Here is a 7,215-nt window from a genome sequence, read left to right on the forward strand (position 1 = left end):
AGACTGCAGACATTCAGACAACACTCTTTGTTGGGTAAAATTATACAAATAAATATTTATAGCACAACTTATAGCTACGTAAGCAGAAAAGGCCTCAAAACACTTCCAGGCTGGTGTGTCTGTGATGGATTGGCAGGGCCGGCCCTAGCGTTTTGGGGGCCCTAAGCAACATGTCTTTTTTATTAAAAAAATTTAGGGGGTATATCAGCTTTATTATTGCAGATAGACTAACTTCCATCAATGTAATTGTCTGCATCACTTCCAATCCCCCATTAGTTATTTTCCCCTCGCAAATACATACATACACACACATACATACATACATACATACATACATACATACATACATATACATATCCTTAAAAAAAATATATTTCCCTGTATTACTTTCCAACCCCACCACCCCTTCCCTAATTGGAGTAAACTAGTGAACACAATGCTTAGGCCTCTACTTCCAGCTAATACATACTATATACATTTTATGGACACTATTTTGTTTGTTTTTACTCCTGAACTTCCTCTACCCTCAACCTCTCCAATCATTTTCATGATGTCCGTCCGGTTTGCTTCTACAGTTGTATGAAAAAGTTTGGGCACCCCTGACAATTTCCATGATTTCCATTTGTAAATAATTGGGTGTTTGGATCAGCAATTTCCTTTTGATCTATCAAATAACTGATGGACACAGTAATATTTCAGTAGTGAAATGAGGTTTATTGGATTAACAGAAAATGTGCAATATGCATCAAAACGAAATTAGACAGGTGCATAAATTTGGGCACCCCAACAGAAAAATCACATCAATATTTAGTAGAGCCTCCTTTTGCTAAAATAACAGCCTCTAGACGCTTCCTATAGCCTCTAATGAGTGTCTGGTTTCTGGATGAAGGTATTTTGGACCATTCCTCCTTACAAAACATCTCCACTTCAGTTAGTTTTGATGGTTGCCGAGCATGGACAGCCCGCTTCAAATCATCCCACAGATTCTCAATGATATTCAGGTCCGGGGACTGGGATGGCCATTCCAGAACATTGTACTTGTTCCTCTGCATAAATGCCCGGGTAGATTTTGAGCAGTGTTTTGGGTCGTTATCTTGTTGAAATATCCAGCCCCGGCGTAACTTCAACGTTGTGACTGATTCTTCAACACTATTCCCAATAATCTGCTGATATTGAGTGGAATACATGCGACCCTGAACTTTAACAAGGCCACACAGCCCCACAGCATGATGGAACCCCCACCAAATTTTACTGTGGGTAGCAAGTGTTTTTCTTGGAACGCTGTGTTCTTTTGCCGCCATGCATAACGCCCCTTGTTATGACCAAATAACTCAATCTTTGTTTCATCAGTCCACAGCACCTTATTCCAAAATGAAGCTGGCTTGTCCAAATGTGCGTTTGGCATACCTCAAGCGACTCTGTTTGTGGCGTGTGTGCAGAAAAGGCTTCTTCCGCATCACACTCCCGTACAGCTTCTCCTTGTGCAAAGTGCGCTGAATTGTTGAACGATGCACAGTGACACCATCTGCAGCAAGATGATGTTGTAGTTCTTTGGAGGTGGTCTGTGGGCTGTTTTTGACCGTTCTCACCATCCTTCGCCTTTGCCTCTCCGATATTTCACTTCTGGCCTTAACAAGAACTGTGCCTGTGGTCTTCCATTTCCTCACTATGTTCCTCACAGTGGACACTGACAGCTTACATCTCTGCAATAGCTTTTTGTAGCCTTCCCCTAAACCATAATGTTGAACAATCTTTGTTTTCAGGTCATTTGAGAGTTGTTTTGAGGCCCCCATGTTGCCACTCTTCAGAGGAGAGTCAAAGAGAACATCAACTTGCAATTGGCCACCTTAAATACCTTTTCTCATGATTGGATGCACTTGTCTATGAAGTTCAAGGCTTAATGAGCTCACCAAACCAATTGTGTGTTCCAATTAATCAGTGCTAAGGTATTCAAATCAACAGTTACAGGTATTCAAATCAACAGAATGACAAGGGTGCCCACATTTTTGCATAGCCTATTTTTTACATCTGATTTCATTTCATACAACTTAATATTGCTACACTAAAAATCTTTGTCTGGACAATACCCCAGTACTCAGCTTTTATTAGAAAATGAATGGCATGCCACTGTGATCATTTTCTGTGATGACAGAGTTAATTATTATGCAGCCTCAGAGGGGTGCCCAAACTTTTTCATACGACTGTAATGCCATATCTTTCTAACTGTGCTCTTTCACAAAAGCTCTCAACCTATAACCTATATACTTATTATGGACACAGTATGCTTTACATTATTAGTTATCTTGTTGTTATTAGTTGTTGTTAGTTGTTATTAGTCCCATCCTTCAACACCATTCAACACCACCCATCTATCTCTTAACACCATCCATATTGGATTTCTATAAGCAACATTTAGCAATTTCCTGCAATTCTACACATTTTTCCATGGGGCGCAGAGAAAATGTTGCATTTTTAAAGCAAGTTTTCTGCAATTCTACACATTTTGCCATGGGGGGGCGGAGAAAATAATTAGCAATTTTACAGCTAATTTCCTGCAATTCTACGCATTTTGCCATGACTTATGCCATGTTAATATGATATCTGAGTGAGATGGGGGCCTACAAGTTTAGATAGCTGGCTAGACTAACTTAACACTCTAAAAAATGTTAGCTGACATGGGCTAATTGAGTGACTGTCAATGACTGACACAACAAGAGAAAAACTGCTGATGGACAACCAAATGTCGAAATTGCACCTTGTGTATTTTAATATACTAACTTTCAACAGTAAGTTGATACCCCAACTGAGTTCCCAAAAAATGATATATATGCTATATATCATAAAACTACAGCAGAACTATTGTTATGGTACAGTAGTCATGAAACTATAGGACTATTACTATGATAAAGTAGTCATGAAACTACAGCAGAACTATTGTTAGGGTAGTCAGGAAACTACAGGAATATTGTTATGGTAGTCATTAAACTATTTCCTTTATCAGACCAGGAATAAAAGGTCCTGCAGTGGTTTAATGATAGTTAGACAGGGGCCTCCCGAGTGGCGCAGCGGTCTAAGGCACTGCATCGCAGTGCTAGAGGCGTCACTACAGATCCGTGTTCGATCCCGGGCTGTGTCGGAGCCGGCCGCAACTGGGAGACCCATGAGGCGGCGCACAATTGGCCCAGCGTCGTCCGGGTTAGGGGAGGGTTTGGCCGGCTGGGATGTCCTTGTCCCATCACGCTCTAGCGCCTCCTTGTGGCGGTCGGGCGCATGCATGCTAACTTCGGTCACCAGCTGTACGTTGTTTCCTTCGAACACATTGGTGTGGCTGGCTTCCGGGTTAAGCGAGCAGTGTGTCAAGAAGCAGTGTGGCTTTGTGGGGTCGTGTTTCGGAGGACGCATGGGTCTCGACCTTCGCCTCTCCCGAGTCCGTACGGGAGTTGCAGCGATGGAACAAGACTGTAACTACCAATTGGGGAGAAAAAGGGGTAAAAGGTACCCCCCCAAAATAATATCTATAGATAGTTAGACCGCCAGGCAGCGCTGCTCCTATAAAGGATCTGTTCTGTTCCAATGCTGTGGACTGACAAACGCTGGCGATTCAACACATATAATCATTAGGAAATTAACAGAAAATGATGGCCGATGTTCTGTGGCAGCACGGCTACCATGCTGCTTTTAACCGTTCATCGGCACGGCCTGTTTTGTCCTTAACAAACACATTCACAATACAACCCTGGTCTCACCTAGTCTGTCTCACCTCTAGCTGAGATCTCTGGGTTATTTTCCCTTCTCGTCTGCCTGTGGCCTGCTCACATCATGAATGGATTCAAATATGTCCAGGAATTCTGCTTGTCCAAACAAAGCCGGACCTGTTTCCAACTCCAACCCACAGGTATCTCTCTCAGGGATGGAAAAGAGAAGTCAGAGTTACAATACCAACTGTTGCTCTATAGTCTTTTATCCCACATTCTCTACATCCTCTTGTGTGCATCCCAAATGGCACCCTACTGTTTCCTATTAGCTGTACAACACACCCATCCTGGGATATCTATAGATGTAGGATCTTAATAACGAGCCAGTTTGCTACAGCAGGAAAATAATCCTGCAGCAATAGGAAATGTGAATTACTATGTGGATTATATTTTTCATCAGGGCAAATGAAGTCTTTTGAAGCCTTTTTAAAACTCAAATACACTACAAGCTTGCATTTCATGCTGTGCAGGAGAATTATCAGCATCAAAAGAGTGATCAAATTAAGATCCTACATCTGTACATCCTACAGTGTGAGGGCTGAGGAGAGACTTTTGAGTGGAGTGGAAAACACAGTCACAAAGACCACTAGTAAAATACTGCCGACAGTATGTACTGAGCATGAAGAGTACTGTACAGTGAAACCAGATGTCCACTCCCATCCATCTGGCCTGTCTAATACAGTCTGCATCCTAAATCCTATTCCCTTCTGGTGAGCAAGTTTTGCCCAGGGCCCATAGGCCTCTGGTCAAAAGTAGTGCACTATATAGGGAATATAGGGTGCCATTTGGGATGCAGACACAGTATGGTGAGTCTGGCCTGTCTGTCTGCTAGTAGCTAGTACACTATGTTCAGGGATCACATGTGCGATGGAGTGGCTGTCTTCACTTCATCACCGGCCCAAAACGCTGAACGAGGCATGTATAACACATTACACGATGCACTATGACTGACTAAATATAACACATAACACAGGGACTTGTGTCCCAAATGGCATCCTGTTCAGTATATAGTGCACTACTTTTGACCAGAACCCTCTGGTCAAAAGTAGTGCACTATATAGGGAATACTGAAGGGTGCCAATTGGGATGCAGATAAAACTATACACTGTGGCTGAGTATGAAAAGAGTCCATTGAGCTGTCAGGTAAACCCCTCTACAGCCCAGGAGCTCTTTCTGAGACAGGACCAGCTGCTCCATACAACCTAAGCTGCCTCCCAAATGTCCCCCATATTTCCTATTTACTGTAGTACTTTTGACCAGCACCCTATCGGCTGTGATCAACTCTGGTCAAAAGTAGTGCACTATGTATAAAGTAGGGTTCCATTGGCGACGCAGACCTACCTACCCTGCATGGGCCCTGGGCTCCATCAATCACCTGTCTGGCTGGTTCAAATTGCTCTGAAGCCCAGAGGCCAACTCTTAGTGTGTGTCCCAAATGGCACGCTATTCCCTATATAGTGCACGACTTTTGACCAGGGCCAATAGGGTACTGTATAGGGAATAGGGTACCATTTGGGATGCAGCCTAACTCTTACTGTACCTACTATTGTGTTCTTAACACCTGGACTCTGTATTCATTTGTCTTTCCTGAAACCACCGTCATTCCTCAGGCCTCACAGTGAAGGTTTGTGGGGAAAAACGGGGGTCTCAGTCAGACTAATGCTTTTCTTGGTCAGTCCAGTAGACTTAAGTCGGTTTGTGCTGTATCCATAGTAAGTTCTAGATTTGACTCTGATGTGTCATATGAATTTGAAAAGCCATCTCAAGGCATGGATAGGAACAATACATGATAAAACTGGAAAAACTTGTTCTGTGACATTCAGCCCCAGCTGAAAAAATTTACAGTATATGGGAAGACATCTCAAGGTACTATATACATCCCATGGTAGGTACCTTGCATATGGGATACACTAAAAGTGTGTCTTCTTCATTGGCTAGTTAACCTATAGCCTATTGTGTGAGAAACATGTATTGAAGAGTTCTATGAGCTTAAAGTGGTGAGAGAGTGCAGAATAAGATGTGTCATGTTATTCCTAGCGGTCCTGTTAACTTTACCTCTTCACTTAGGCATGGAAACTCATGTCATGTATAAGCCAGCTCTTTGTACATCACATGGATTTACCATTAAGGTTTATATGCATTCTTCTCCCAAAGGTAGCAGCCCTGTACCCTCTGAGAGCCTGCCAGTGAGACTTATCGTCCGTTCAGCCAGCAAAGCACTGCTCCTTTTTCCCAAAGATAAATTCCCAAAGATTAAAATCAATGTTGAAATGATGGGAACTTTAAAAAAATGAATGAAATCTCTCTACGATGTGGGTTTCTGGTGAGAAAGTTGGGAGAGTCCCTGGTAGCAGGGCCATAACAGACATGTGCATCCCAAGTGGCACCCTATTCCATATTTAGTGCGTAAAAATACGTAAAAATGTATGCACACATGACTGTAAGTCGCTTTGGATAAAAGCGTCTGCTAAATGGCATATTATTATTATTAGTGCCCATAGTGCTCTGGTTAAAAGTAGTGCATTATGGAGATGGCGTTTCCTGCTCCTGACTCAGACATTGGCCACGGTGCTGATGTGATGTGAAGCCGGCCAGTTTCTCAGAAACCCCACTGTTAAGAGGGAACATCCATCTTGCTGCGGCTCCTACAGTAGCTCCAGCTCCACTCTATCGGACCTGATCTTTAAATTACTGTTCTTACAAACAGCAGCAGGGTTGGACTAGCACTACGGATTACTGTAAACATGCCAACCACACCTAGCTACAGTCGCCTAGCCAATGCCTACAGTAACCATGCCAACCGCCTACAGTAGCATAAGAACCGCATACTACAGCCTAGCCACCACCACCATAGGGCTCTGGTCAAAAGTAATGCACTATATAGGAAATAGGGTGCCATTTGGGACGCAACCAGGGGATTTATCATTCATAGGCCTGTTAGGGTCCTAGAGAGGAGCGGACCATCAGACCAGAGACGAGAGCAGGCCTTCTTCTAACACCTCCATCACTAGACTACATTCTTTCCCGGGCAGCTAGGAGCAGTCTACAGCCAAGAGTCAGCAGCCCAGCCAAGAGATCCTGTAGCTGGGAGGAAAAACCACAGAACTGCCCCACAGGAGAAGATAGAGCCGAGCACACAGTACTGCTGGTATTACACACATTTCTATTAGGCCTATAACATTAGGATAGGAGTTTTACCATTTCAGAAGTTGTTGAGAAGAGGGTGAACAAAAATCCCTATGATAAAGCTATTTTGGACCGAGTAGGCTAATTGGTTAAACTGTAATGTTTAAAAAAATGCAAGTCTTATTTAAACATCCTTATAGCTATTCAACAGGATGTGAGCCTTAACATTTATATATAGAAATGTTAAGTGTTATTAACTCAATACAGACATTTTAAGTGTGCCTGTTTCCAAATACACCTCCTCATATGGTAGCGTCTTTACTTAATGTTCTGC

The sequence above is a fragment of the Coregonus clupeaformis genome, chromosome 5 (genome assembly GCF_020615455.1).
Source record: "Coregonus clupeaformis isolate EN_2021a chromosome 5, ASM2061545v1, whole genome shotgun sequence".
NCBI lineage: Eukaryota > Metazoa > Chordata > Actinopteri > Salmoniformes > Salmonidae > Coregonus > Coregonus clupeaformis.